This window comes from Scyliorhinus torazame, chromosome 4 (genome assembly GCF_047496885.1).
Source record: "Scyliorhinus torazame isolate Kashiwa2021f chromosome 4, sScyTor2.1, whole genome shotgun sequence".
Taxonomy (NCBI): domain Eukaryota; kingdom Metazoa; phylum Chordata; class Chondrichthyes; order Carcharhiniformes; family Scyliorhinidae; genus Scyliorhinus; species Scyliorhinus torazame.
The window spans coordinates 64,531,896-64,558,897 of record NC_092710.1 but is presented as its reverse complement, the minus strand read 5'-3'; the positions used below and the strand labels follow the sequence as shown (position 1 = coordinate 64,558,897).

Genomic DNA, 27,002 nt, shown 5'->3' with positions numbered 1-27,002 from the left:
TTCTTGTCCTCAGGTCAGAGCCAGGGTGACGATGAAACGCGGAATCACCTGCATTACCAAAATAAACATTCAATTAAATACACGTCAACTGCCTGGAAGGCAGCTCTGCTCACCATTATACCACATCACTGACAAAAGCTAGGGTGAAGTTAGGCATATGTCTCAAGCTTTTGACAAAGGAGCAACAAGACATAAGGTATTTTACAAGAACATTATCATAAAGCGCAGAAGTAGGCCATTCGGCCCACTGAGTCTGCACCCACCCTCTGAAAGAACATGCTACCTGGGCTCACTCCACGCAACCTCCCCGGACCTGCACATCTTTGGACTGTGGGAGGAATGCCCCGCAGACACGGTGAGAAAGTGCACACTGTACACAGGCACCTCAAGCCGGAATGAAACGCGGCCTCTCGCGCTGTGAGGCAGTGGTGCTAACCACTGCGCCACCGTGACGCTTCTATTGTGGGCAATGAAATAAAGTTGACGCTGAGCCACAGAAGGAGCTATTAGGTCAGCTGCCAAAAGCTTGGCCAAAGGGGTAGATTTTAAGGATCATCTTAAAGAGGAGAGCGAGCGAGATAAGTGGGAGGCTTAGGAAAGGAGTCCAGAACGATAGACTACAGATTAAAATCGGGTTATACAGAATGTCAAAAGAGCAGAAATCTGGAAGATTTGTTGGGCTGGGTTTCAGAGAAAGGGAAGGACGATGTCATGGAAGGATTTGGACGTAAGGATGGGGATTTTAAAACATGCATTTTCGGGACAGGAGCCAGTGTCGATCAGCAAACACGGGGCTGATTGGTGAACTGGATTTGGTTCAGGTGAAGTTCCAGGCCGCAGGAGTCTGGATGACCACAGCTATATTTAGGGTGGAAGATGGGAGGCCGGCCAGAGGAACACTGGAATGATCAAGTCCAGAATGAACAAAGGCATGGATGAGTCTTTCAACTGCAGGTGAGCTGAGGCATGGCCGGAGTTGGACAATGTTTAGAATGTGGAAATACAATGTATTCAACTGATAACATTCTGTCAGTCCGTCTAATATCACAGTAAGAAGTCTCACAACACCAGAATAAAGTCCAACAGGTTTGTTTCAAACACTCGCTTTCGGAGCGCTGCTCCTTCCTCAGGTGAATGAAGAGGTGTGTTCCAGAAACACATATATAAACAAAGTCAAAGATGCAAGACGATACTTTGAATGCGAGCATTTGCAGGTAATTAAGTCTGGTGTTAAGAAGTTGTATGACTTCTTTCTGTGCTCACCCCAGTCCAACGCCGGAACCTCCACATCATGTCTAATATCATACAGTTTAGTCAGGGATATTGAGGCGTAATGGATACAGTGTCAGTCATTGCTGAATATTAGGATTATTCCTGTATCTGTATCTCTGGAATATTATATCAATGCGGAACATTCCACAATTCATTGTGATCAGAAGCGGTACATAATGTTTCAATAACTCCATGAATATAATCATGCTGCACAGTCTTGCTTTTGCGATCCCTCAGCACTCAATCCTGAAAAACCGAGTTCAAACCTGTTAATTAAAGGAAACTTTTCCCCGTCGGGGAATTGAACCCCGGTCTCCCGCGTGACAGGCGGGGATACGAACCACTATACTAACGAGGAACAGCTGGTCAACAGCCAATACTGATCATCCAACAATCCAATTTCGGCCACTGAACCAAATCTGTTGAATTCTGTTAATGACCGTCGTACATCCCAGATGAGAATTGGAACACAGTCAGTTCACTGAGAGGAGGTTTCCTGTAATCCGCCCAGTCTCACTCCGAGATATCTGAAGGAAACCCGCAGCCCCTCCAATCTCCGTTTGTGGTTAATTCCTGAATGGAGTGGACCACTCCTTCATTTTCAGATGATTATGTTTAGATCTGAAGTAAACAACGATTTTTCAACATTCGAGAGAATTGTTTGAGTCCTTCACCCGCAGCAATGTTTGATACCTCGTGTTTGACCACCTCAGCGCTGGACTTCTTCATTTATTTTTCGACATGTTTCCCAGTATTGAGTCAGTTTTCTATGTGGACACGAGCCGCACGTGTGTGAAGTGGACCTGTTAACAGGAATTGAATTTGAATCTATCAGACAAAATCCAAGTTTTGTTCAGTTGACATCTCTCAGTTCAACTGAATATCCAAATTTCAATGAGTATTCGAAACCACTACCTGCTGGTCTCTTGGTGAGGATTCGGTGCTTTCCCGCTGCGCACTGGGTTCAATTTCGGTCAAGACATTTTATTAAACAGCTAACCAGTTTGATGCTATCTGTCATGGAAGGAGAATTCTGTTCACGCTGTGTCTGGGCCCTGCACCTAAATGCAAATGTGTCAAGCGACAGGTCACCGTCACTGTATCAGGCGAAACTACTAAGTTGAACAAAATGGAAACACCTAACTTCTTGTCCTCAGGTCAGAGCCAGGGTGACGATGAAACGCGGAATCACCTGCATTACCAAAATAAACATTCAATTAAATACACGTCAACTGCCTGGAAGGCAGCTCTGCTCACCATTATACCACATCACTGACAAAAGCTAGGGTGAAGTTAGGCATATGTCTCAAGCTTTTGACAAAGGAGCAACAAGACATAAGGTATTTTACAAGAACATTATCATAAAGCGCAGAAGTAGGCCATTCGGCCCACTGAGTCTGCACCCACCCTCTGAAAGAACATGCTACCTGGGCTCACTCCACGCAACCTCCCCGGACCTGCACATCTTTGGACTGTGGGAGGAATGCCCCGCAGACACGGTGAGAAAGTGCACACTGTACACAGGCACCTCAAGCCGGAATGAAACGCGGCCTCTCGCGCTGTGAGGCAGTGGTGCTAACCACTGCGCCACCGTGACGCTTCTATTGTGGGCAATGAAATAAAGTTGACGCTGAGCCACAGAAGGAGCTATTAGGTCAGCTGCCAAAAGCTTGGCCAAAGAGGTAGATTTTAAGGATCATCTTAAAGAGGAGAGCGAGCGAGATAAGTGGGAGGCTTAGGAAAGGAGTCCAGAACGTTAGACTACAGATTAAAATCGGGTTATACAGAATGTCAAAAGAGCAGAAATCTGGAAGATTTGTTGGGCTGGAGAAGGTTTCAGAGAAAGGGAAGGACGACGTCATGGAAGGATTTGGACGTAAGGATGGGGATTTTAAAACATGCATTTTCGGGACAGGAGCCAGTGTCGATCAGCAAACACGGGGCTGATTGGTGAACTGGACTTGGTTCAGGTGAAGTTCCAGGCCGCAGGAGTCTGGATGAGCACAGCTATATTTAGGGTGGAAGATGGGAGGCCGGCCAGAGGAACACTGGAATGATCAAGTCCAGAATGAACAAAGGCATGGATGAGTCTTTCAACTGCAGGTGAGCTGAGGCATGGCCGGAGTTGGACAATGTTTAGAATGTGGAAATACAATGTATTCAACTGATAACATTCTGTCAGTCCGTCTAATATCACAGTAAGAAGTCTCACAACACCAGGTTAAAGTCCAACAGGTTTGTTTCAAACACTCGCTTTCGGAGCGCTGCTCCTTCCTCAGGTGAATGAAGAGGTGTGTTCCAGAAACACATATATAGACAAAGTCAAAGATGCAAGACGATACTTTGAATGCGAGCATTTGCAGGTAATTAAGTCTGGTGTTAAGAAGTTGTATGACTTCTTTCTGTGCTCACCCCAGTCCAACGCCGGAACCTCCACATCATGTCTAATATCATACAGTTTAGTCAGGGATATTGAGGCGTAATGGATACAGTGTCAGTCATTGCTGAATATTAGGATTATTCCTGTATCTGTATCTCTGGAATATTATATCAATGCGGAACATTCCACAATTCATTGTGATCAGAAGCGGTACATAATGTTTCAATAACTCCATGAATATAATCATGCTGCACAGTCTTGCTTTTGCGATCCCTCAGCACTCAATCCTGAAAAACCGAGTTCAAATTGGAAAGCCTGTTAATAAAAGAAAACTTCTCCCTGTCGGGGAATTGAACCCCTGTCTCCCGCGTGACAGGCGGGGATACTAACCACTATACTAACGAGAAACAGCTGGTCAACAGCCAATACTGATCATCCAACAATTCAATTTCGGCCACTGAACCAAATCTGTTGAATTCTGTTAATGACCGTCGTACATCCCAGATGAGAATTGGAACACAGTCAGTTCACTGAGAGGAGGTTTCCTGTAATCCGCCCAGTCTCACTCCGAGATATCTGAAGGAAACCCGCAGCCCCTCCAATCTCCGTTTGTGGTTAATTCCTGAATGGAGTGGACCACTCCTTCATTTTCAGATGATTATGTTTAGATCTGAAGTAAACAACGATTTTTCAACATTCGAGAGAATTGTTTGAGTCCTTAACCCGCAGCAATGTTTAATACCTCGTGTTTGACCACCTCAGTGCTGGACTTTTTCATTTATTTTTCGTACATGTTTCCCAGTATTGAGTCAGTTTTCTATGTGGACACCAGCTGCACGTGTGTGAAGTGGACCTGTTAACAGGAATTGAATTTGAATCTATCAGACAAAATCCAAGTTTTGTTCAGTTGACATCTCTCAGTTCAACTGAATATCCAAATTTCAATGAGTATTCGAAACCACTCCCTGCTGGTCTCTTGGTGAGGATTCGGTGCTTTCCCGCTGCGGACTGGGTTCAATTTCGGTCAAGACATTTTATTAAACAGCTAACCAGTTCGATGCTACCTGTCGGGGAAGGAGAATTCTGTTCACGCTGTGTATGCGCCCTGCACCTAAAAGCAAATGTGTCAAGCGACAGGTCACCGTCAGTGTCTCAGGCGAAACTACTAAGTTGAACAAAATGGAAACACCTAACTTTTTGTCCTCAGGTCAGAGCCAGGGTGACGATGAAACGCGGAATCACCTGCATTACCAAAAGAAACATTCAATCAAATACACGTCAACTGCCTGGAAGGCAGCTCTGCTCACCATTATACCACATCACTGACAAAAGCGAATGTGAAGTTAGGCATATGTCTCAAGCTTTTGACAAAGGAGCAACAAAACATAAGGTATTTTACAAGAACATTATCAAAAAGCGCAGAAGTAGGCCATTCGGCCCACTGAGTCTGCACCCACCCTCTGAAAGAACATGCTACCTGGGCTCACTCCACGCAACCACCCCGGACCTGCACATCTTTGGACTGTGGGAGGAATGCCCCGCAGACACGGTGAGAAAGTGCACACTGTACACAGGCACCTCATGCCGGAATGAAACGCGGCCCCTCGTGCTGTGAGGCAGTGGTGCTAACCACTGCGCCACCGTGACGCTTCTATTGTGGGCAATGAAATAAAGTTGACGCTGAGCCACAGAAGGAGCTATTAGGTCAGCAGACAAAAGCTTGGTCAAAGAGGTAGATTTTAAGGATCATCTTAAAGAGGACAGCGAGCGAGATAAGTGGAGAGGTTTAGGAAAGGAGTCCAGAACGTTGGACCATAGATTAAAATCGGGAATGTACAGAATATCAAAAGAGCAGAAATCTGGAAGATTTGTTGGGCTGGAGAGGGTTTCAGAGAAAGGGAAGGACGATGTCATGGAAGGATTTGGACGTAAGGATGGGGATTTTAAAACATGCATTTTCGGGACAGGAGCCAGTGTCGATCAGCAAACACGGGGCTGATTGGTGAACTGGACTTGGTTCAGGTGAAGTTCCAGGCCGCAGGAGTCTGGATGAGCACAGCTATATTTAGGGTGGAAGATGGGAGGCCGGCCAGAGGAACACTGGAATGATCAAGTCCAGAATGAACAAAGGCATGGATGAGTCTTTCAACTGCAGGTGAGCTGAGGCATGGCCGGAGTTGGACAATGTTTAGAATGTGGAAATACAATGTATTCAACTGATAACATTCTGTCAGTCCGTCTAATATCACAGTAAGAAGTCTCACAACACCAGGTTAAAGTCCAACAGGTTTGTTTCAAACACTCGCTTTCGGAGCGCTGCTCCTTCCTCAGGTGAATGAAGAGGTGTGTTCCAGAAACACATATATAGACAAAGTCAAAGATGCAAGACGATACTTTGAATGCGAGCATTTGCAGGTAATTAAGTCTGGTGTTAAGAAGTTGTATGACTTCTTTCTGTGCTCACCCCAGTCCAACGCCGGAACCTCCACATCATGTCCAATATCATACAGTTTAGTCAGGGATATTGAGGCGTAATGGATACAGTGTCAGTCATTGCTGAATATTAGGATTATTCCTGTATCTGTATCTCTGGAATATTATATCAATGCGGAACATTCCAAAATTCATTGTGATCAGAAGCGGCACATAATGTTTCAATAACTCCATGAATATAATCATGCTGCACAGTCTTCCTTTTGTGATCCCTCAGCACTCAATCCTGAAAAACCGAGTTCAAATTGGAAAGCCTGTTAATAAAAGGAAACCTCTCCTCGTCGGGGAATTGAGCCCCGGTCTCCCGCGTGACAGGCGGGGATACTAACCACTATACTAACGAGGAACACCTGGTGAACTATCAATACTGATCATCCAACAATCCAATTTCCGCCACTGAACCAAATCTGTTGAATTCTGTTAATGACCGTCGTACATCCCAGATGAGAATTGGAACACAGTCAGTTCACTGAGAGGAGGTTTCCTGTAATCCGCCCAGTCTCACTCCGAGATATCTGAAGGAAACCCGCAGCCCCTCCAATCTCCGTTTGTGGTTAATTCCTGAATGGAGTGGACCACTCCTTCATTTTCAGATGATTATGTTTAGATCTGAAGTAAACAACGATTTTTCAACATTCGAGAGAATTGTTTGAGTCCTTAACCCGCAGCAATGTTTAATACCTCGTGTTTGACCACCTCAGTGCTGGACTTTTTCATTTATTTTTCGTACATGTTTCCCAGTATTGAGTCAGTTTTCTATGTGGACACCAGCTGCACGTGTGTGAAGTGGACCTGTTAACAGGAATTGAATTTGAATCTATCAGACAAAATCCAAGTTTTGTTCAGTTGACATCTCTCAGTTCAACTGAATATCCAAATTTCAATGAGTATTCGAAACCACTCCCTGCTGGTCTCTTGGTGAGGATTCGGTGCTTTCCCGCTGCGGACTGGGTTCAATTTCGGTCAAGACATTTTATTAAACAGCTAACCAGTTCGATGCTATCTGTCGGGGAAGGAGAATTCTGTTCACGCTGTGTATGGGCCCTGCACCTAAAAGCAAATGTGTCAAGCGACAGGTCACCGTCAGTGTCTCAGGCGAAACTACTAAGTTGAACAAAATGGAAACACCTAACTTCTTGTCCTCAGGTCAGAGCCAGGGTGACGATGAAACGCGGAATCACCTGCATTACCAAAAGAAACATTCAATCAAATACACGTCAACTGCCTGGAAGGCAGCTCTGCTCACCATTATACCACATCACTGACAAAAGCTAGGGTGAAGTTAGGCATATGTCTCAAGCTTTTGACAAAGGAGCAACAAGACATAAGGTCTTTAAGAACATTATCAAAAAGCGCAGAAGTAGGCCATTCGGCCCACTGAGTCTGCATCCACCCTCTGAAAGAACATGCTACCTGGGCTCACTCCACGCAACCACCCCGGACCTGCACATCTTTGGACTGTGGGAGGAATGCCCCGCAGACACGGTGAGAAAGTGCACACTGTACACAGGCACCTCAAGCCGGAATGAAACGCGGCCCCTCGTGCTGTGAGGCAGTGGTGCTAACCACTGCGCCCCGTGACGCTTCTATTGTGGGCAATGAAATAAAGTTGACGCTGAGCCACAGAAGGAGCTATTAGGTCAGCAGACAAAAACTTGGTCAAAGAGGTAGATTTTAAGGATCATCTTAAAGAGGACAGCGAGCGAGATAAGTGGAGAGGTTTAGGAAAGGAGTCCAGAACGTTGGACCATAGATTAAAATCGGGAATGTACAGAATATCAAAAGAGCAGAAATCTGGAAGATTTGTTGGGCTGGAGAGGGTTTCAGAGAAAGGGAAGGACGATGTCATGGAAGGATTTGGACGTAAGGATGGGGATTTTAAAACATGCATTTTCGGGACAGGAGCCAGTGTCGATCAGCAAACACGGGGCTGATTGGTGAACTGGACTTGGTTCAGGTGAAGTTCCAGGCCGCAGGAGTCTGGATGAGCACAGCTATATTTAGGGTGGAAGATGGGAGGCCGGCCAGAGGAACACTGGAATGATCAAGTCCAGAATGAACAAAGGCATGGATGAGTCTTTCAACTGCAGGTGAGCTGAGGCATGGCCGGAGTTGGACAATGTTTAGAATGTGGAAATACAATGTATTCAACTGATAACATTCTGTCAGTCCGTCTAATATCACAGTAAGAAGTCTCACAACACCAGGTTAAAGTCCAACAGGTTTGTTTCAAACACTCGCTTTCGGAGCGCTGCTCCTTCCTCAGGTGAATGAAGAGGTGTGTTCCAGAAACACATATATAGACAAAGTCAAAGATGCAAGACGATACTTTGAATGCGAGCATTTGCAGGTAATTAAGTCTGGTGTTAAGAAGTTGTATGACTTCTTTCTGTGCTCACCCCAGTCCAACGCCGGAACCTCCACATCATGTCTAATATCATACAGTTTAGTCAGGGATATTGAGGCGTAATGGATACAGTGTCAGTCATTGCTGAATATTAGGATTATTCCTGTATCTGTATCTCTGGAATATTATATCAATGCGGAACATTCCACAATTCATTGTGATCAGAAGCGGTACATAATGTTTCAATAACTCCATGAATATAATCATGCTGCACAGTCTTGCTTTTGCGATCCCTCAGCACTCAATCCTGAAAAACCGAGTTCAAATTGGAAAGCCTGTTAATAAAAGGAAACCTCTCCTCGTCGGGGAATTGAACCCCGGTCTGCCGCGTGACAGGCGGGGATACTAACCACTATACTAACGAGGAACACCTGGTGAACTATCAATACTGATCATCCAACAATCCAATTTCCGCCACTGAACCAAATCTGTTGAATTCTGTTAATGACCGTCGTACATCCCAGATGAGAATTGGAACACAGTCAGTTCACTGAGAGGAGGTTTCCTGTAATCCGCCCAGTCTCACTCCGAGATATCTGAAGGAAACCCGTAGCCCCTCCAATCTCCGTTTGTGGTTAATTCCTGAATGGAGTGGACCACTCCTTCATTTTCAGATGATTATGTTTAGATCTGAAGTAAACAACGATTTTTCAACATTCGAGAGAATTGTTTGAGTCCTTAACCCGCAGCAATGTTTAATACCTCGTGTTTGACCACCTCAGTGCTGGACTTTTTCATTTATTTTTCGTACATGTTTCCCAGTATTGAGTCAGTTTTCTATGTGGACACCAGCTGCACGTGTGTGAAGTGGACCTGTTAACAGGAATTGAATTTGAATCTATCAGACAAAATCCAAGTTTTGTTCAGTTGACATCTCTCAGTTCAACTGAATATCCAAATTTCAATGAGTATTCGAAACCACTCCCTGCTGGTCTCTTGGTGAGGATTCGGTGCTTTCCCGCTGCGGACTGGGTTCAATTTCGGTCAAGACATTTTATTAAACAGCTAACCAGTTCGATGCTATCTGTCGGGGAAGGAGAATTCTGTTCACGCTGTGTATGGGCCCTGCACCTAAAAGCAAATGTGTCAAGCGACAGGTCACCGTCAGTGTCTCAGGCGAAACTACTAAGTTGAACAAAATGGAAACACCTAACTTCTTGTCCTCAGGTCAGAGCCAGGGTGACGATGAAACGCGGAATCACCTGCATTACCAAAAGAAACATTCAATCAAATACACGTCAACTGCCTGGAAGGCAGCTCTGCTCACCATTATACCACATCACTGACAAAAGCTAGGGTGAAGTTAGGCATATGTCTCAAGCTTTTGACAAAGGAGCAACAAGACATAAGGTATTTTACAAGAACATAAACAAAAAGCGCAGAAGTAGGCCATTCGGCCCACTGAGTCTGCACCCACCCTCTGAAAGAACATGCTACCTGGGCTCACTCCACGCAACCACCCCGGACCTGCACATCTTTGGACTGTGGGAGGAATGCCCCGCAGACACGGTGAGAAAGTGCACACTGTACACAGGCACTTCAAGCCGGAATGAAACGCGGCCCCTCGTGCTGTGAGGCAGTGGTGCTAACCACTGCGCCACCGTGACGCTTCTATTGCGGGCAATGAAATAAAGTTGACGCTGAGCCACAGAAGGAGCTATTAGGTCAGCAGACAAAAACTTGGTCAAAGAGGTAGATTTTAAGGATCATCTTAAAGAGGACAGCGAGCGAGACAAGTGGAGAGGTTTAGGAAAGGAGTCCAGAACGTTGGACCATAGATTAAAATCGGGAATGTACAGAATATCAAAAGAGCAGAAATCTGGAAGATTTGTTGGGCTGGAGAGGGTTTCAGAGAAAGGGAAGGACGATGTCATGGAAGGATTTGGACGTAAGGATGGGGATTTTAAAACATGCATTTTCGGGACAGGAGCCAGTGTCGATCAGCAAACACGGGGCTGATTGGTGAACTGGACTTGGTTCAGGTGAAGTTCCAGGCCGCAGGAGTCTGGATGAGCACAGCTATATTTAGGGTGGAAGATGGGAGGCCGGCCAGAGGAACACTGGAATGATCAAGTCCAGAATGAACAAAGGCATGGATGAGTCTTTCAACTGCAGGTGAGCTGAGGCATGGCCGGAGTTGGACAATGTTTAGAATGTGGAAATACAATGTATTCAACTGATAACATTCTGTCAGTCCGTCTAATATCACAGTAAGAAGTCTCACAACACCAGGTTAAAGTCCAACAGGTTTGTTTCAAACACTCGCTTTCGGAGCGCTGCTCCTTCCTCAGGTGAATGAAGAGGTGTGTTCCAGAAACACATATATAGACAAAGTCAAAGATGCAAGACGATACTTTGAATGCGAGCATTTGCAGGTAATTAAGTCTGGTGTTAAGAAGTTGTATGACTTCTTTCTGTGCTCACCCCAGTCCAACGCCGGAACCTCCACATCATGTCTAATATCATACAGTTTAGTCAGGGATATTGAGGCGTAATGGATACAGTGTCAGTCATTGCTGAATATTAGGATTATTCCTGTATCTGTATCTCTGGAATATTATATCAATGCGGAACATTCCACAATTCATTGTGATCAGAAGCGGTACATAATGTTTCAATAACTCCATGAATATAATCATGCTGCACAGTCTTGCTTTTGCGATCCCTCAGCACTCAATCCTGAAAAACCGAGTTCAAACCTGTTAATTAAAGGAAACTTCTCCCCGTCGGGGAATTGAACCCCGGTCTCCCGCGTGACAGGCGGGGATACTAACCACTATACTAACGAGGAAAACCTGTTCAACAGCCAATACTGATCATCCAACAATCCAATTTCGGCCACTGAACCAAATCTGTTGAATTCTGTTAATGACCGTCGTACATCCCAGATGAGAATTGGAACACAGTCAGTTCACTGAGAGGAGGTTTCCTGTAATCCGCCCAGTCTCACTCCGAGAGATCTGAAGGAAACCCGCAGCCCCTCCAATCTCCGTTTGTGGTTAATTCCTGAATGGAGTGGACCACTCCTTCATTTTCAGATGATTATGTTTCGATCTGAAGGAAACAACGATTTTTCAACATTCGAGAGAATTGTTTGAGTCCTTAACCCGCAGCAATGTTTAATACCTCGTGTTTGACCACCTCAGTGCTGGACTTTTTAATTTATTTTTCGTACATGTTTCCCAGTATTGAGTCAGTTTTCTATGTGGACACCATCTGCACGTGTGTGAAGTGGACCTGTTAACAGGAATTGAATTTGAATCTATCAGACAAAATCCAAGTTTTGTTCAGTTGACATCTCTCAGTTCAACTGAATATCCAAATTTCAATGAGTATTCGAAACCACTCCCTGCTGGTCTCTTGGTGAGGATTCGGTGCTTTCCCGCTGCGGACTGGGTTCAATTTCGGTCAAGACATTTTATTAAACAGCTAACCAGTTCGATGCTATCTGTCGGGGAAGGAGAATTCTGTTCACGCTGTGTATGGGCCCTGCACCTAAAAGCAAATGTGTCAAGCGACAGGTCACCGTCAGTGTCTCAGGCGAAACTACTAAGTTGAACAAAATGGAAACACCTAACTTCTTGTCCTCAGGTCAGAGCCAGGGTGACGATGAAACGCGGAATCACCTGCATTACCAAAAGAAACATTCAATCAAATACACGTCAACTGCCTGGAAGGCAGCTCTGCTCACCATTATACCACATCACTGACAAAAGCTAGGGTGAAGTTAGGCATATGTCTCAAGCTTTTGACAAAGGAGCAACAAGACATAAGGTATTTTACAAGAACATAATCAAAAAGCGCAGAAGTAGGCCATTCGGCCCACTGAGTCTGCACCCACCCTCTGAAAGAACATGCTACCTGGGCTCACTCCACGCAACCACCCCGGACCTGCACATCTTTGGACTGTGGGAGGAATGCCCCGCAGACACGGTGAGAAAGTGCACACTGTACACAGGCACCTCAAGCCGGAATGAAACGCGGCCCCTCGTGCTGTGAGGCAGTGGTGCTAACCACTGCGCCACCGTGACGCTTCTATTGTGGGCAATGAAATAAAGTTGACGCTGAGCCACAGAAGGAGCTATTAGGTCAGCAGACAAAAACTTGGTCAAAGAGGTAGATTTTAAGGATCATCTTAAAGAGGACAGCGAGCGAGCTAAGTGGAGAGGTTTAGGAAAGGAGTCCAGAACGTTGGACCATAGATTAAAATCGGGAATGTACAGAATATCAAAAGAGCAGAAATCTGGAAGATTTGTTGGGCTGGAGAGGGTTTCAGAGAAAGGGAAGGACGATGTCATGGAAGGATTTGGACGTAAGGATGGGGATTTTAAAACATGCATTTTCGGGACAGGAGCCAGTGTCGATCAGCAAACACGGGGCTGATTGGTGAACTGGACTTGGTTCAGGTGAAGTTCCAGGCCGCAGGAGTCTGGATGAGCACAGCTATATTTAGGGTGGAAGATGGGAGGCCGGCCAGAGGAACACTGGAATGATCAAGTCCAGAATGAACAAAGGCATGGATGAGTATTTCAACTGCAGTGAGCTGAGGCATGGCCGGAGTTGGACAATGTTTAGAATGTGGAAATACAATGTATTCAACTGATAACATTCTGTCAGTCCGTCTAATATCACAGTAAGAAGTCTCACAACACCAGGTTAAAGTCCAACAGGTTTGTTTCAAACACTCGCTTTCGGAGCGCTGCTCCTTCCTCAGGTGAATGAAGAGGTGTGTTCCAGAAACACATATATAGACAAAGTCAAAGATGCAAGACGATACTTTGAATGCGAGCATTTGCAGGTAATTAAGTCTGGTGTTAAGAAGTTGTATGACTTCTTTCTGTGCTCACCCCAGTCCAACGCCGGAACCTCCACATCATGTCTAATATCATACAGTTTAGTCAGGGACATTGAGGCGTAATGGATACAGTGTCAGTCATTGCTGAATATTAGGATTATTCCTGTATCTGTATCTCTGGAATATTATATCAATGCGGAACATTCCACAATTCATTGTGATCAGAAGCGGTACATAATGTTTCAATAACTCCATGAATATAATCATGCTGCACAGTCTTGCTTTTGCGATCCCTCAGCACTCAATCCTGAAAAACCGAGTTCAAATTGGAAAGCCTGTTAATAAAAGGAAACTTCTCCCCGTCGGGGAATTGAACCGCGGTCTCCCGCGTGACAGGCGGGGATACTAACCACTATGCTAACGATGAACAACTGGTAAACAGCCAATACTGATCATCCAACAATCCAATTTCGGCCACTGAACCAAATCTGTTGAATTCTGTTAATGACCGTCGTACATCCCAGATGAGAATTGGAACACAGTCAGTTCACTGAGAGGACGTTTCCTGTAATCCGCCCAGTCTCACTCCGAGATATCTGAAGGAAACCCGCAGCCCCTCCAATCTCCGTTTGTGGTTAATTCCTGAATGGAGTGGACCACTCCTTCATTTTCAGATGATTATGTTTCGATCTGAAGGAAACAACGATTTTTCAACATTCGAGAGAATTGTTTGAGTCCTTAACCCGCAGCAATGTTTAATACCTCGTGTTTGACCACCTCAGTGCTGGACTTTTTCATTTATTTTTCGTACATGTTTCCCAGTATTGAGTCAGTTTTCTATGTGGACACCAGCTGCACGTGTGTGAAGTGGACCTGTTAACAGGAATTGAATTTGAATCTATCAGACAAAATCCAAGTTTTGTTCAGTTGACATCTCTCAGTTCAACTGAATATCCAAATTTCAATGAGTATTCGAAACCACTCCCTGCTGGTCTCTTGGTGAGGATTCGGTGCTTTCCCGCTGCGGACTGGGTTCAATTTCGGTCAAGACATTTTATTAAACAGCTAACCAGTTCGATGCTATCTGTCGGGGAAGGAGAATTCTGTTCACGCTGTGTATGGGCCCTGCACCTAAAAGCAAATGTGTCAAGCGACAGGTCACCGTCAGTGTCTCAGGCGAAACTACTAAGTTGAACAAAATGGAAACACCTAACTTCTTGTCCTCAGGTCAGAGCCAGGGTGACGATGAAACGCGGAATCACCTGCATTACCAAAAGAAACATTCAATCAAATACACGTCAACTGCCTGGAAGGCAGCTCTGCTCACCATTATACCACATCACTGACAAAAGCTAGGGTGAAGTTAGGCATATGTCTCAAGCTTTTGACAAAGGAGCAACAAGACATAAGGTATTTTACAAGAACATTATCAAAAAGCGCAGAAGTAGGCCATTCGGCCCACTGAGTCTGCACCCACCCTCTGAAAGAACATGCTACCTGGGCTCACTCCACGCAACCACCCCGGACCTGCACATCTTTGGACTGTGGGAGGAATGCCCCGCAGACACGGTGAGAAAGTGCACACTGTACACAGGCACCTCAAGCCGGAATGAAACGCGGCCCCTCGTGCTGTGAGGCAGTGGTGCTAACCACTGCGCCACCGTGACGCTTCTATTGTGGGCAATGAAATAAAGTTGACGCTGAGCCACAGAAGGAGCTATTAGGTCAGCAGACAAGAACTTGGTCAAAGAGGTAGATTTTAAGGATCATCTTAAAGAGGAGAGCGAGCGAGATAAGTGGAGAGGTTTAGGAAAGGAGTCCAGAACGTTGGACCATAGATTAAAATCGGGAATGTACAGAATATCAAAAGAGCAGAAATCTGGAAGATTTGTTGGGCTGGAGGGGGTTTCAGAGAAAGGGAAGGACGATGTCATGGAAGGATTTGGACGTAAGGATGGGGATTTTAAAACATGCATTTTCGGGACAGGAGCCAGTGTCGATCAGCAAACACGGGGCTGATTGGTGAACTGGACTTGGTTCAGGTGAAGTTCCAGGCCGCAGGAGTCTGGATGAGCACAGCTATATTTAGGGTGGAAGATGGGAGGCCGGCCAGAGGAACACTGGAATGATCAAGTCCAGAATGAACAAAGGCATGGATGAGTCTTTCAACTGCAGGTGAGCTGAGGCATGGCCGGAGTTGGACAATGTTTAGAATGTGGAAATACAATGTATTCAACTGATAACATTCTGTCAGTCCGTCTAATATCACAGTAAGAAGTCTCACAACACCAGGTTAAAGTCCAACAGGTTTGTTTCAAACACTCGCTTTCGGAGCGCTGCTCCTTCCTCAGGTGAATGAAGAGGTGTGTTCCAGAAACACATATATAGACAAAGTCAAAGATGCAAGACGATACTTCGAATGCGAGCATTTGCAGGTAATTAAGTCTGGTGTTAAGAAGTTGTATGACTTCTTTCTGTGCTCACCCCAGTCCAACGCCGGAACCTCCACATCATGTCTAATATCATACAGTTTAGTCAGGGATATTGAGGCGTAATGGATACAGTGTCAGTCATTGCTGAATATTAGGATTATTCCTGTTACTGTATCTCTGGAATATTATATCAATGCAGAACATTCCACAATTCATTGTGATCAGAAGCGGTACATAATGTTTCAATAACTCCATGAATATAATCATGCTGCACAGTCTTGCTTTTGCGATCCCTCAGCACTCAATCCTGAAAAACCGAGTTCAAATTGGAAAGCCTGTTAATTAAAGGAAACTTCTCCCCGTCGGGGAATTGAACCCCGGTCTCCCGCGTGACAGGCGGGGATACGAACCACTATACTAACGAGGAACAGCTGGTCAACAGCCAATACTGATCATCCAACAATCCAATTTCGGCCACTGAACCAAATCTGTTGAATTCTGTTAATGACCGTCGTACATCCCAGATGAGAATTGGAACACAGTCAGTTCACTGAGAGGAGGTTTCCTGTAATCCGCCCAGTCTCACTCCGAGATATCTGAAGGAAACCCGCAGCCCCTCCAATCTCCGTTTGTGGTTAATTCCTGAATGGAGTGGACCACTCCTTCATTTTCAGATGATTATGTTTAGATCTGAAGTAAACAACGATTTTTCAACATTCGAGAGAATTGTTTGAGTCCTTAACCCGCAGCAATGTTTAATACCTCGTGTTTGACCACCTCAGCGCTGGACTTCTTCATTTATTTTTCGACATGTTTCCCAGTATTGAGTCAGTTTTCTATGTGGACACCAGCCGCACGTGTGTGAAGTGGACCTGTTAACAGGAATTGAATTTGAATCTATCAGACAAAATCCAAGTTTTGTTCAGTTGACATCTCTCAGTTCAACTGAATATCCAAATTTCAATGAGTATTCGAAACCACTCCCTGCTGGTCTCTTGGTGAGGATTCGGTGCTTTCCCGCTGCGGACTGGGTTCAATTTCGGTCAAGCCATTTTATTAAACAGCTAACCAGTTTGATGCTATCTGTCATGGAAGGAGAATTCTGTTCACGCTGTGTATGGGCCCTGCACCGAAATGCAAATGTGTCAAGCGACAGGTCACCGTTACTGTATCAGGCGAAACTACTAAGTTGAACAAAATGGAAACACCTAACTTCTTGTCCTCAGGTCAGAGCCAGGGTGACGATGAAACGCGGAATCACCTGCATTACCAAAATAAACATTCAATCAAATACACGTCAACTGCCTGGAAGGCAGCTCTGCTCACCATTATACCACATCACTGACAAAAGCTAGGGTGAAGTTAGGCATATGTCTCAAGCTTTTGACAAAGGAGCAACAAGACATAAGGTATTTTACAAGAACATTATCATAAAGCGCAGAAGTAGGCCATTCGGCCCACTGAGTCTGCACCCACCCTCTGAAAGAACATGCTACCTGGGCTCACTCCACGCAACCTCCCCGGACCTGCACATCTTTGGACTGTGGGAGGAATGCCCCGCAGACACGGTGAGAAAGTGCACACTGTACACAGGCACCTCAAGCCGGAATGAAACGCGGCCTCTCGCGCTGTGAGGCAGTGGTGCTAACCACTGCGCCACCGTGACGCTTCTATTGTGGGCAATGAAATAAAGTTGACGCTGAGCCACAGAAGGAGCTATTAGGTCAGCTGCCAAAAGCTTGGCCAAAGAGGTAGATTTTAAGGATCATCTTAAAGAGGAGAGCGAGCGAGATAAGTGGGAGGCTTAGGAAAGGAGTCCAGAACGTTAGACTACAGATTAAAATCGGGTTATACAGAATGTCAAAAGAGCAGAAATCTGGAAGATTTGTTGGGCTGGAGAAGGTTTCAGAGAAAGGGAAGGACGACGTCATGGAAGGATTTGGACGTAAGGATGGGGATTTTAAAACATGCATTTTCGGGACAGGAGCCAGTGTCGATCAGCAAACACGGGGCTGATTGGTGAACTGGACTTGGTTCAGGTGAAGTTCCAGGCCGCAGGAGTCTGGATGAGCACAGCTATATTTAGGGTGGAAGATGGGAGGCCGGCCAGAGGAACACTGGAATGATCAAGTCCAGAATGAACAAAGGCATGGATGAGTCTTTCAACTGCAGGTGAGCTGAGGCATGGCCGGAGTTGGACAATGTTTAGAATGTGGAAATACAATGTATTCAACTGATAACATTCTGTCAGTCAGTCTAATATCACAGTAAGAAGTCTCACAACACCAGGTTAAAGTCCAACAGGTTTGTTTCAAACACTCGCTTTCGGAGCGCTGCTCCTTCCTCAGGTGAATGAAGAGGTGTGTTCCAGAAACACATATATAGACAAAGTCAAAGATGCAAGACGATACTTTGAATGCGAGCATTTGCAGGTAATTAAGTCTGGTGTTAAGAAGTTGTATGACTTCTTTCTGTGCTCACCCCAGTCCAACGCCGGAACCTCCACATCATGTCTAATATCATACAGTTTAGTCAGGGATATTGAGGCGTAATGGATACAGTGTCAGTCATTGCTGAATATTAGGATTATTCCTGTATCTGTATCTCTGGAATATTATATCAATGCGGAACATTCCACAATTCATTGTGATCAGAAGCGGTACATAATGTTTCAATAACTCCATGAATATAATCATGCTGCACAGTCTTGCTTTTGCGATCCCTCAGCACTCAATCCTGAAAAACCGAGTTCAAATTGGAAAGCCTGTTAATTAAAGGAAACTTCTCCCCGTCGGGGAATTGAACCCCGGTCTCCCGCGTGACAGGCGGGGATACTAACCACTATACTAACGAGGAACAGCTGGTCAACAGCCAATACTGATCATCCAACAATCCAATTTCGGCCACTGAACCAAATCTGTTGAATTCTGTTAATGGCCGTCGTACATCCCAGATGAGAATTGGAACACAGTCAGTTCACTGAGAGGAGGTTTCCTGTAATCCGCCCAGTCTCACTCCGAGATATCTGAAGGAAACCCGCAGCCCCTCCAATCTCCGTTTGTGGTTAATTCCTGAATGGAGTGGACCACTCCTTCATTTTCAGATGATTATGTTTAGATCTGAAGTAAACAACGATTTTTCAACATTCGAGAGAATTGTTTGAGTCCTTAACCCGCAGCAATGTTTAATACCTCGTGTTTGACCACCTCAGCGCTGGACTTCTTCATTTATTTTTCGACATGTTTCCCAGTATTGAGTCAGTTTTCTATGTGGACACCAGCCGCACGTGTGTGAAGTGGACCTGTTAACAGGAATTGAATTTGAATCTATCAGACAAAATCCAAGTTTTGTTCAGTTGACATCTCTCAGTTCAACTGAATATCCAAATTTCAATGAGTATTCGAAACCACTCCCTGCTGGTCTCTTGGTGAGGATTCGGTGCTTTCCCGCTGCGGACTGGGTTCAATTTCGGTCAAGACATTTTATTAAACAGCTAACCAGTTTGATGCTATCTGTCATGGAAGGAGAATTCTGTTCACGCTGTGTATGGGCCCTGCACCTAAATGCAAATGTGTCAAGCGACAGGTCACCGTCACTGTATCAGGCGAAACTACTAAGTTGAACAAAATGGAAACACCTAACTTCTTGTCCTCAGGTCAGAGCCAGGGTGACGATGAAACGCGGAATCACCTGCATTACCAAAATAAACATTCAATCAAATACACGTCAACTGCCTGGAAGGCAGCTCTGCTCACCATTATACCACATCACTGACAAAAGCTAGGGTGAAGTTAGGCATATGTCTCAAGCTTTTGACAAAGGAGCAACAAGACATAAGGTATTTTACAAGAACATTATCATAAAGCGCAGAAGTAGGCCATTCGGCCCACTGAGTCTGCACCCACCCTCTGAAAGAACATGCTACCTGGGCTCACTCCACGCAACCTCCCCGGACCTGCACATCTTTGGACTGTGGGAGGAATGCCCCGCAGACACGGTGAGAAAGTGCACACTGTACACAGGCACCTCAAGCCGGAATGAAACGCGGCCTCTCGCGCTGTGAGGCAGTGGTGCTAACCACTGCGCCACCGTGACGCTTCTATTGTGGGCAATGAAATAAAGTTGACGCTGAGCCACAGAAGGAGCTATTAGGTCAGCTGCCAAAAGCTTGGCCAAAGAGGTAGATTTTAAGGATCATCTTAAAGAGGAGAGCGAGCGAGATAAGTGGGAGGCTTAGGAAAGGAGTCCAGAACGTTAGACTACAGATTAAAATCGGGTTATACAGAATGTCAAAAGAGCAGAAATCTGGAAGATTTGTTGGGCTGGAGAAGGTTTCAGAGAAAGGGAAGGACGACGTCATGGAAGGATTTGGACGTAAGGATGGGGATTTTAAAACATGCATTTTCGGGACAGGAGCCAGTGTCGATCAGCAAACACGGGGCTGATTGGTGAACTGGACTTGGTTCAGGTGAAGTTCCAGGCCGCAGGAGTCTGGATGAGCACAGCTATATTTAGGGTGGAAGATGGGAGGCCGGCCAGAGGAACACTGGAATGATCAAGTCCAGAATGAACAAAGGCATGGATGAGTCTTTCAACTGCAGGTGAGCTGAGGCATGGCCGGAGTTGGACAATGTTTAGAATGTGGAAATACAATGTATTCAACTGATAACATTCTGTCAGTCAGTCTAATATCACAGTAAGAAGTCTCACAACACCAGGTTAAAGTCCAACAGGTTTGTTTCAAACACTCGCTTTCGGAGCGCTGCTCCTTCCTCAGGTGAATGAAGAGGTGTGTTCCAGAAACACATATATAGACAAAGTCAAAGATGCAAGACGATACTTTGAATGCGAGCATTTGCAGGTAATTAAGTCTGGTGTTAAGAAGTTGTATGACTTCTTTCTGTGCTCACCCCAGTCCAACGCCGGAACCTCCACATCATGTCTAATATCATACAGTTTAGTCAGGGATATTGAGGCGTAATGGATACAGTGTCAGTCATTGCTGAATATTAGGATTATTCCTGTATCTGTATCTCTGGAATATTATATCAATGCGGAACATTCCACAATTGATTGTGATCAGAAGCGGTACATAATGTTTCAATAACTCCATGAATATAATCATGCTGCACAGTCTTGCTTTTGCGATCCCTCAGCACTCAATCCTGAAAAACCGAGTTCAAATTGGAAAGCCTGTTAATTAAAGGAAACTTCTCCCCGTCGGGGAATTGAACCCCGGTCTCCCGCGTGACAGGCGGGGATACTAACCACTATACTAACGAGGAACAGCTGGTCAACAGCCAATACTGATCATCCAACAATCCAATTTCGGCCACTGAACCAAATCTGTTGAATTCTGTTAATGACCGTCGTACATCCCAGATGAGAATTGGAACACAGTCAGTTCACTGAGAGGAGGTTTCCTGTAATCCGCCCAGTCTCACTCCGAGATATCTGAAGGAAACCCGCAGCCCCTCCAATCTCCGTTTGTGGTTAATTCCTGAATGGAGTGGACCACTCCTTCATTTTCAGATGATTATGTTTAGATCTGAAGTAAACAACGATTTTTCAACATTCGAGAGAATTGTTTGAGTCCTTAACCCGCAGCAATGTTTAATACCTCGTGTTTGACCACCTCAGCGCTGGACTTCTTCATTTATTTTTCGACATGTTTCCCAGTATTGAGTCAGTTTTCTATGTGGACACCAGCCGCACGTGTGTGAAGTGGACCTGTTAACAGGAATTGAATTTGAATCTATCAGACAAAATCCAAGTTTTGTTCAGTTGACATCTCTCAGTTCAACTGAATATCCAAATTTCAATGAGTATTCGAAACCACTCCCTGCTGGTCTCTTGGTGAGGATTCGGTGCTTTCCCGCTGCGGACTGGGTTCAATTTCGGTCAAGCCATTTTATTAAACAGCTAACCAGTTTGATGCTATCTGTCATGGAAGGAGAATTCTGTTCACGCTGTGTATGGGCCCTGCACCTAAATGCAAATGTGTCAAGCGACAGGTCACCGTTACTGTATCAGGCGAAACTACTAAGTTGAACAAAATGGAAACACCTAACTTCTTGTCCTCAGGTCAGAGCCAGGGTGACGATGAAACGCGGAATCACCTGCATTACCAAAATAAACATTCAATCAAATACACGTCAACTGCCTGGAAGGCAGCTCTGCTCACCATTATACCACATCACTGACAAAAGCTAGGGTGAAGTTAGGCATATGTCTCAAGCTTTTGACAAAGGAGCAACAAGACATAAGGTATTTTACAAGAACATTATCATAAAGCGCAGAAGTAGGCCATTCGGCCCACTGAGTCTGCACCCACCCTCTGAAAGAACATGCTACCTGGGCTCACTCCACGCAACCTCCCCGGACCTGCACATCTTTGGACTGTGGGAGGAATGCCCCGCAGACACGGTGAGAAAGTGCACACTGTACACAGGCACCTCAAGCCGGAATGAAACGCGGCCTCTCGCGCTGTGAGGCAGTGGTGCTAACCACTGCGCCACCGTGACGCTTCTATTGTGGGCAATGAAATAAAGTTGACGCTGAGCCACAGAAGGAGCTATTAGGTCAGCTGCCAAAAGCTTGGCCAAAGAGGTAGATTTTAAGGATCATCTTAAAGAGGAGAGCGAGCGAGATAAGTGGGAGGCTTAGGAAAGGAGTCCAGAACGTTAGACTACAGATTAAAATCGGGTTATACAGAATGTCAAAAGAGCAGAAATCTGGAAGATTTGTTGGGCTGGAGAAGGTTTCAGAGAAAGGGAAGGACGACGTCATGGAAGGATTTGGACGTAAGGATGGGGATTTTAAAACATGCATTTTCGGGACAGGAGCCAGTGTCGATCAGCAAACACGGGGCTGATTGGTGAACTGGACTTGGTTCAGGTGAAGTTCCAGGCCGCAGGAGTCTGGATGAGCACAGCTATATTTAGGGTGGAAGATGGGAGGCCGGCCAGAGGAACACTGGAATGATCAAGTCCAGAATGAACAAAGGCATGGATGAGTCTTTCAACTGCAGGTGAGCTGAGGCATGGCCGGAGTTGGACAATGTTTAGAATGTGGAAATACAATGTATTCAACTGATAACATTCTGTCAGTCAGTCTAATATCACAGTAAGAAGTCTCACAACACCAGGTTAAAGTCCAACAGGTTTGTTTCAAACACTCGCTTTCGGAGCGCTGCTCCTTCCTCAGGTGAATGAAGAGGTGTGTTCCAGAAACACATATATAGACAAAGTCAAAGATGCAAGACGATACTTTGAATGCGAGCATTTGCAGGTAATTAAGTCTGGTGTTAAGAAGTTGTATGACTTCTTTCTGTGCTCACCCCAGTCCAACGCCGGAACCTCCACATCATGTCTAATATCATACAGTTTAGTCAGGGATATTGAGGCGTAATGGATACAGTGTCAGTCATTGCTGAATATTAGGATTATTCCTGTATCTGTATCTCTGGAATATTATATCAATGCGGAACATTCCACAATTCATTGTGATCAGAAGCGGTACATAATGTTTCAATAACTCCATGAATATAATCATGCTGCACAGTCTTGCTTTTGCGATCCCTCAGCACTCAATCCTGAAAAACCGAGTTCAAATTGGAAAGCCTGTTAATTAAAGGAAACTTCTCCCCGTCGGGGAATTGAACCCCGGTCTCCCGCGTGACAGGCGGGGATACTAACCACTATACTAACGAGGAACAGCTGGTCAACAGCCAATACTGATCATCCAACAATCCAATTTCGGCCACTGAACCAAATCTGTTGAATTCTGTTAATGGCCGTCGTACATCCCAGATGAGAATTGGAACACAGTCAGTTCACTGAGAGGAGGTTTCCTGTAATCCGCCCAGTCTCACTCCGAGATATCTGAAGGAAACCCGCAGCCCCTCCAATCTCCGTTTGTGGTTAATTCCTGAATGGAGTGGACCACTCCTTCATTTTCAGATGATTATGTTTAGATCTGAAGTAAACAACGATTTTTCAACATTCGAGAGAATTGTTTGAGTCCTTAACCCGCAGCAATGTTTAATACCTCGTGTTTGACCACCTCAGCGCTGGACTTCTTCATTTATTTTTCGACATGTTTCCCAGTATTGAGTCAGTTTTCTATGTGGACACCAGCCGCACGTGTGTGAAGTGGACCTGTTAACAGGAATTGAATTTGAATCTATCAGACAAAATCCAAGTTTTGTTCAGTTGACATCTCTCAGTTCAACTGAATATCCAAATTTCAATGAGTATTCGAAACCACTCCCTGCTGGTCTCTTGGTGAGGATTCGGTGCTTTCCCGCTGCGGACTGGGTTCAATTTCGGTCAAGACATTTTATTAAACAGCTAACCAGTTTGATGCTATCTGTCATGGAAGGAGAATTCTGTTCACGCTGTGTATGGGCCCTGCACCTAAATGCAAATGTGTCAAGCGACAGGTCACCGTCACTGTATCAGGCGAAACTACTAAGTTGAACAAAATGGAAACACCTAACTTCTTGTCCTCAGGTCAGAGCCAGGGTGACGATGAAACGCGGAATCACCTGCATTACCAAAATAAACATTCAATCAAATACACGTCAACTGCCTGGAAGGCAGCTCTGCTCACCATTATACCACATCACTGACAAAAGCTAGGGTGAAGTTAGGCATATGTCTCAAGCTTTTGACAAAGGAGCAACAAGACATAAGGTATTTTACAAGAACATTATCATAAAGCGCAGAAGTAGGCCATTCGGCCCACTGAGTCTGCACCCACCCTCTGAAAGAACATGCTACCTGGGCTCACTCCACGCAACCTCCCCGGACCTGCACATCTTTGGACTGTGGGAGGAATGCCCCGCAGACACGGTGAGAAAGTGCACACTGTACACAGGCACCTCAAGCCGGAATGAAACGCGGCCTCTCGCGCTGTGAGGCAGTGGTGCTAACCACTGCGCCACCGTGACGCTTCTATTGTGGGCAATGAAATAAAGTTGACGCTGAGCCACAGAAGGAGCTATTAGGTCAGCTGCCAAAAGCTTGGCCAAAGAGGTAGATTTTAAGGATCATCTTAAAGAGGAGAGCGAGCGAGATAAGTGGGAGGCTTAGGAAAGGAGTCCAGAACGTTAGACTACAGATTAAAATCGGGTTATACAGAATGTCAAAAGAGCAGAAATCTGGAAGATTTGTTGGGCTGGAGAAGGTTTCAGAGAAAGGGAAGGACGACGTCATGGAAGGATTTGGACGTAAGGATGGGGATTTTAAAACATGCATTTTCGGGACAGGAGCCAGTGTCGATCAGCAAACACGGGGCTGATTGGTGAACTGGACTTGGTTCAGGTGAAGTTCCAGGCCGCAGAAGTCTGGATGAGCACAGCTATATTTAGGGTGGAAGATGGGAGGCCGGCCAGAGGAACACTAGAATGATCAAGTCCAGAATGAACAAAGGCATGGATGAGTCTTTCAACTGCAGGTGAGCTGAGGCATGGCCGGAGTTGGACAATGTTTAGAATGTGGAAATACAATGTATTCAACTGATAACATTCTGTCAGTCAGTCTAATATCACAGTAAGAAGTCTCACAACACCAGGTTAAAGTCCAACAGGTTTGTTTCAAACACTCGCTTTCGGAGCGCTGCTCCTTCCTCAGGTGGATGAAGAGGTGTGTTCCAGAAACACATATATAGACAAAGTCAAAGATGCAAGACGATACTTTGAATGTGAGCATTTGCAGGTAATTAAGCCTGGTGTTAAGAAGTTGTATGACTTCTTTCTGTGCTCACCCCAGTCCAACGCCGGAACCTCCACATCATGTCTAATATCATACAGTTTAGTCAGGGATATTGAGGCGTAATGGATACAGTGTCAGTCATTGCTGAATATTAGGATTATTCCTGTATCTGTATCTCTGGAATATTATATCAATGCGGAACATTCCACAATTGATTGTGATCAGAAGCGGTACATAATGTTTCAATAACTCCATGAATATAATCATGCTGCACAGTCTTGCTTTTGCGATCCCTCAGCACTCAATCCTGAAAAACCGAGTTCAAATTGGAAAGCCTGTTAATTAAAGGAAACTTCTCCCCGTCGGGGAATTGAACCCCGGTCTCCCGCGTGACAGGCGGGGATACTAACCACTATACTAACGAGGAACAGCTGGTCAACAGCCAATACTGATCATCCAACAATCCAATTTCGGCCACTGAACCAAATCTGTTGAATTCTGTTAATGACCGTCGTACATCCCAGATGAGAATTGGAACACAGTCAGTTCACTGAGAGGAGGTTTCCTGTAATCCGCCCAGTCTCACTCCGAGATATCTGAAGGAAACCCGCAGCCCCTCCAATCTCCGTTTGTGGTTAATTCCTGAATGGAGTGGACCACTCCTTCATTTTCAGATGATTATGTTTAGATCTGAAGTAAACAACGATTTTTCAACATTCGAGAGAATTGTTTGAGTCCTTAACCCGCAGCAATGTTTAATACCTCGTGTTTGACCACCTCAGCGCTGGACTTCTTCATTTATTTTTCGACATGTTTCCCAGTATTGAGTCAGTTTTCTATGTGGACACCAGCCGCACGTGTGTGAAGTGGACCTGTTAACAGGAATTGAATTTGAATCTATCAGACAAAATCCAAGTTTTGTTCAGTTGACATCTCTCAGTTCAACTGAATATCCAAATTTCAATGAGTATTCGAAACCACTCCCTGCTGGTCTCTTGGTGAGGATTCGGTGCTTTCCCGCTGCGGACTGGGTTCAATTTCGGTCAAGCCATTTTATTAAACAGCTAACCAGTTTGATGCTATCTGTCATGGAAGGAGAATTCTGTTCACGCTGTGTATGGGCCCTGCACCTAAATGCAAATGTGTCAAGCGACAGGTCACCGTTACTGTATCAGGCGAAACTACTAAGTTGAACAAAATGGAAACACCTAACTTCTTGTCCTCAGGTCAGAGCCAGGGTGACGATGAAACGCGGAATCACCTGCATTACCAAAATAAACATTCAATCAAATACACGTCAACTGCCTGGAAGGCAGCTCTGCTCACCATTATACCACATCACTGACAAAAGCTAGGGTGAAGTTAGGCATATGTCTCAAGCTTTTGACAAAGGAGCAACAAGACATAAGGTATTTTACAAGAACATTATCATAAAGCGCAGAAGTAGGCCATTCGGCCCACTGAGTCTGCACCCACCCTCTGAAAGAACATGCTACCTGGGCTCACT

General features: G+C 45.3%; 9 non-coding genes across 9 annotated transcripts; all 9 read right to left on the bottom strand.

Annotated features, from left to right (window-relative positions):
• Window positions 1-1,558: 1,558 nt before the first annotated feature.
• Window positions 1,559-1,630, bottom strand: trnad-guc (transfer RNA aspartic acid (anticodon GUC)). The gene has a single exon. It is a non-coding gene; the product is annotated as a tRNA-Asp (tRNA).
• A 4,789-nt stretch (window positions 1,631-6,419) lies between these two features.
• On the bottom strand, window positions 6,420-6,491 carry trnad-guc (transfer RNA aspartic acid (anticodon GUC)). Its single transcript has one exon. It is a non-coding gene; the product is annotated as a tRNA-Asp (tRNA).
• A 2,356-nt stretch (window positions 6,492-8,847) lies between these two features.
• On the bottom strand, window positions 8,848-8,919 carry trnad-guc (transfer RNA aspartic acid (anticodon GUC)). The gene has a single exon. It is a non-coding gene; the product is annotated as a tRNA-Asp (tRNA).
• Window positions 8,920-11,271: 2,352 nt separating this feature from the next.
• Window positions 11,272-11,343, bottom strand: trnad-guc (transfer RNA aspartic acid (anticodon GUC)). Its single transcript has one exon. It is a non-coding gene; the product is annotated as a tRNA-Asp (tRNA).
• Window positions 11,344-16,134: 4,791 nt separating this feature from the next.
• Window positions 16,135-16,206, bottom strand: trnad-guc (transfer RNA aspartic acid (anticodon GUC)). Its single transcript has one exon. It is a non-coding gene; the product is annotated as a tRNA-Asp (tRNA).
• A 2,357-nt stretch (window positions 16,207-18,563) lies between these two features.
• trnad-guc (transfer RNA aspartic acid (anticodon GUC)) lies at window positions 18,564-18,635 on the bottom strand. Its single transcript has one exon. It is a non-coding gene; the product is annotated as a tRNA-Asp (tRNA).
• Window positions 18,636-20,992: 2,357 nt separating this feature from the next.
• On the bottom strand, window positions 20,993-21,064 carry trnad-guc (transfer RNA aspartic acid (anticodon GUC)). The gene has a single exon. It is a non-coding gene; the product is annotated as a tRNA-Asp (tRNA).
• Window positions 21,065-23,421: 2,357 nt separating this feature from the next.
• Window positions 23,422-23,493, bottom strand: trnad-guc (transfer RNA aspartic acid (anticodon GUC)). The gene has a single exon. It is a non-coding gene; the product is annotated as a tRNA-Asp (tRNA).
• A 2,357-nt stretch (window positions 23,494-25,850) lies between these two features.
• trnad-guc (transfer RNA aspartic acid (anticodon GUC)) lies at window positions 25,851-25,922 on the bottom strand. Its single transcript has one exon. It is a non-coding gene; the product is annotated as a tRNA-Asp (tRNA).
• Between the last annotated feature and the right edge of the window lie 1,080 nt (window positions 25,923-27,002).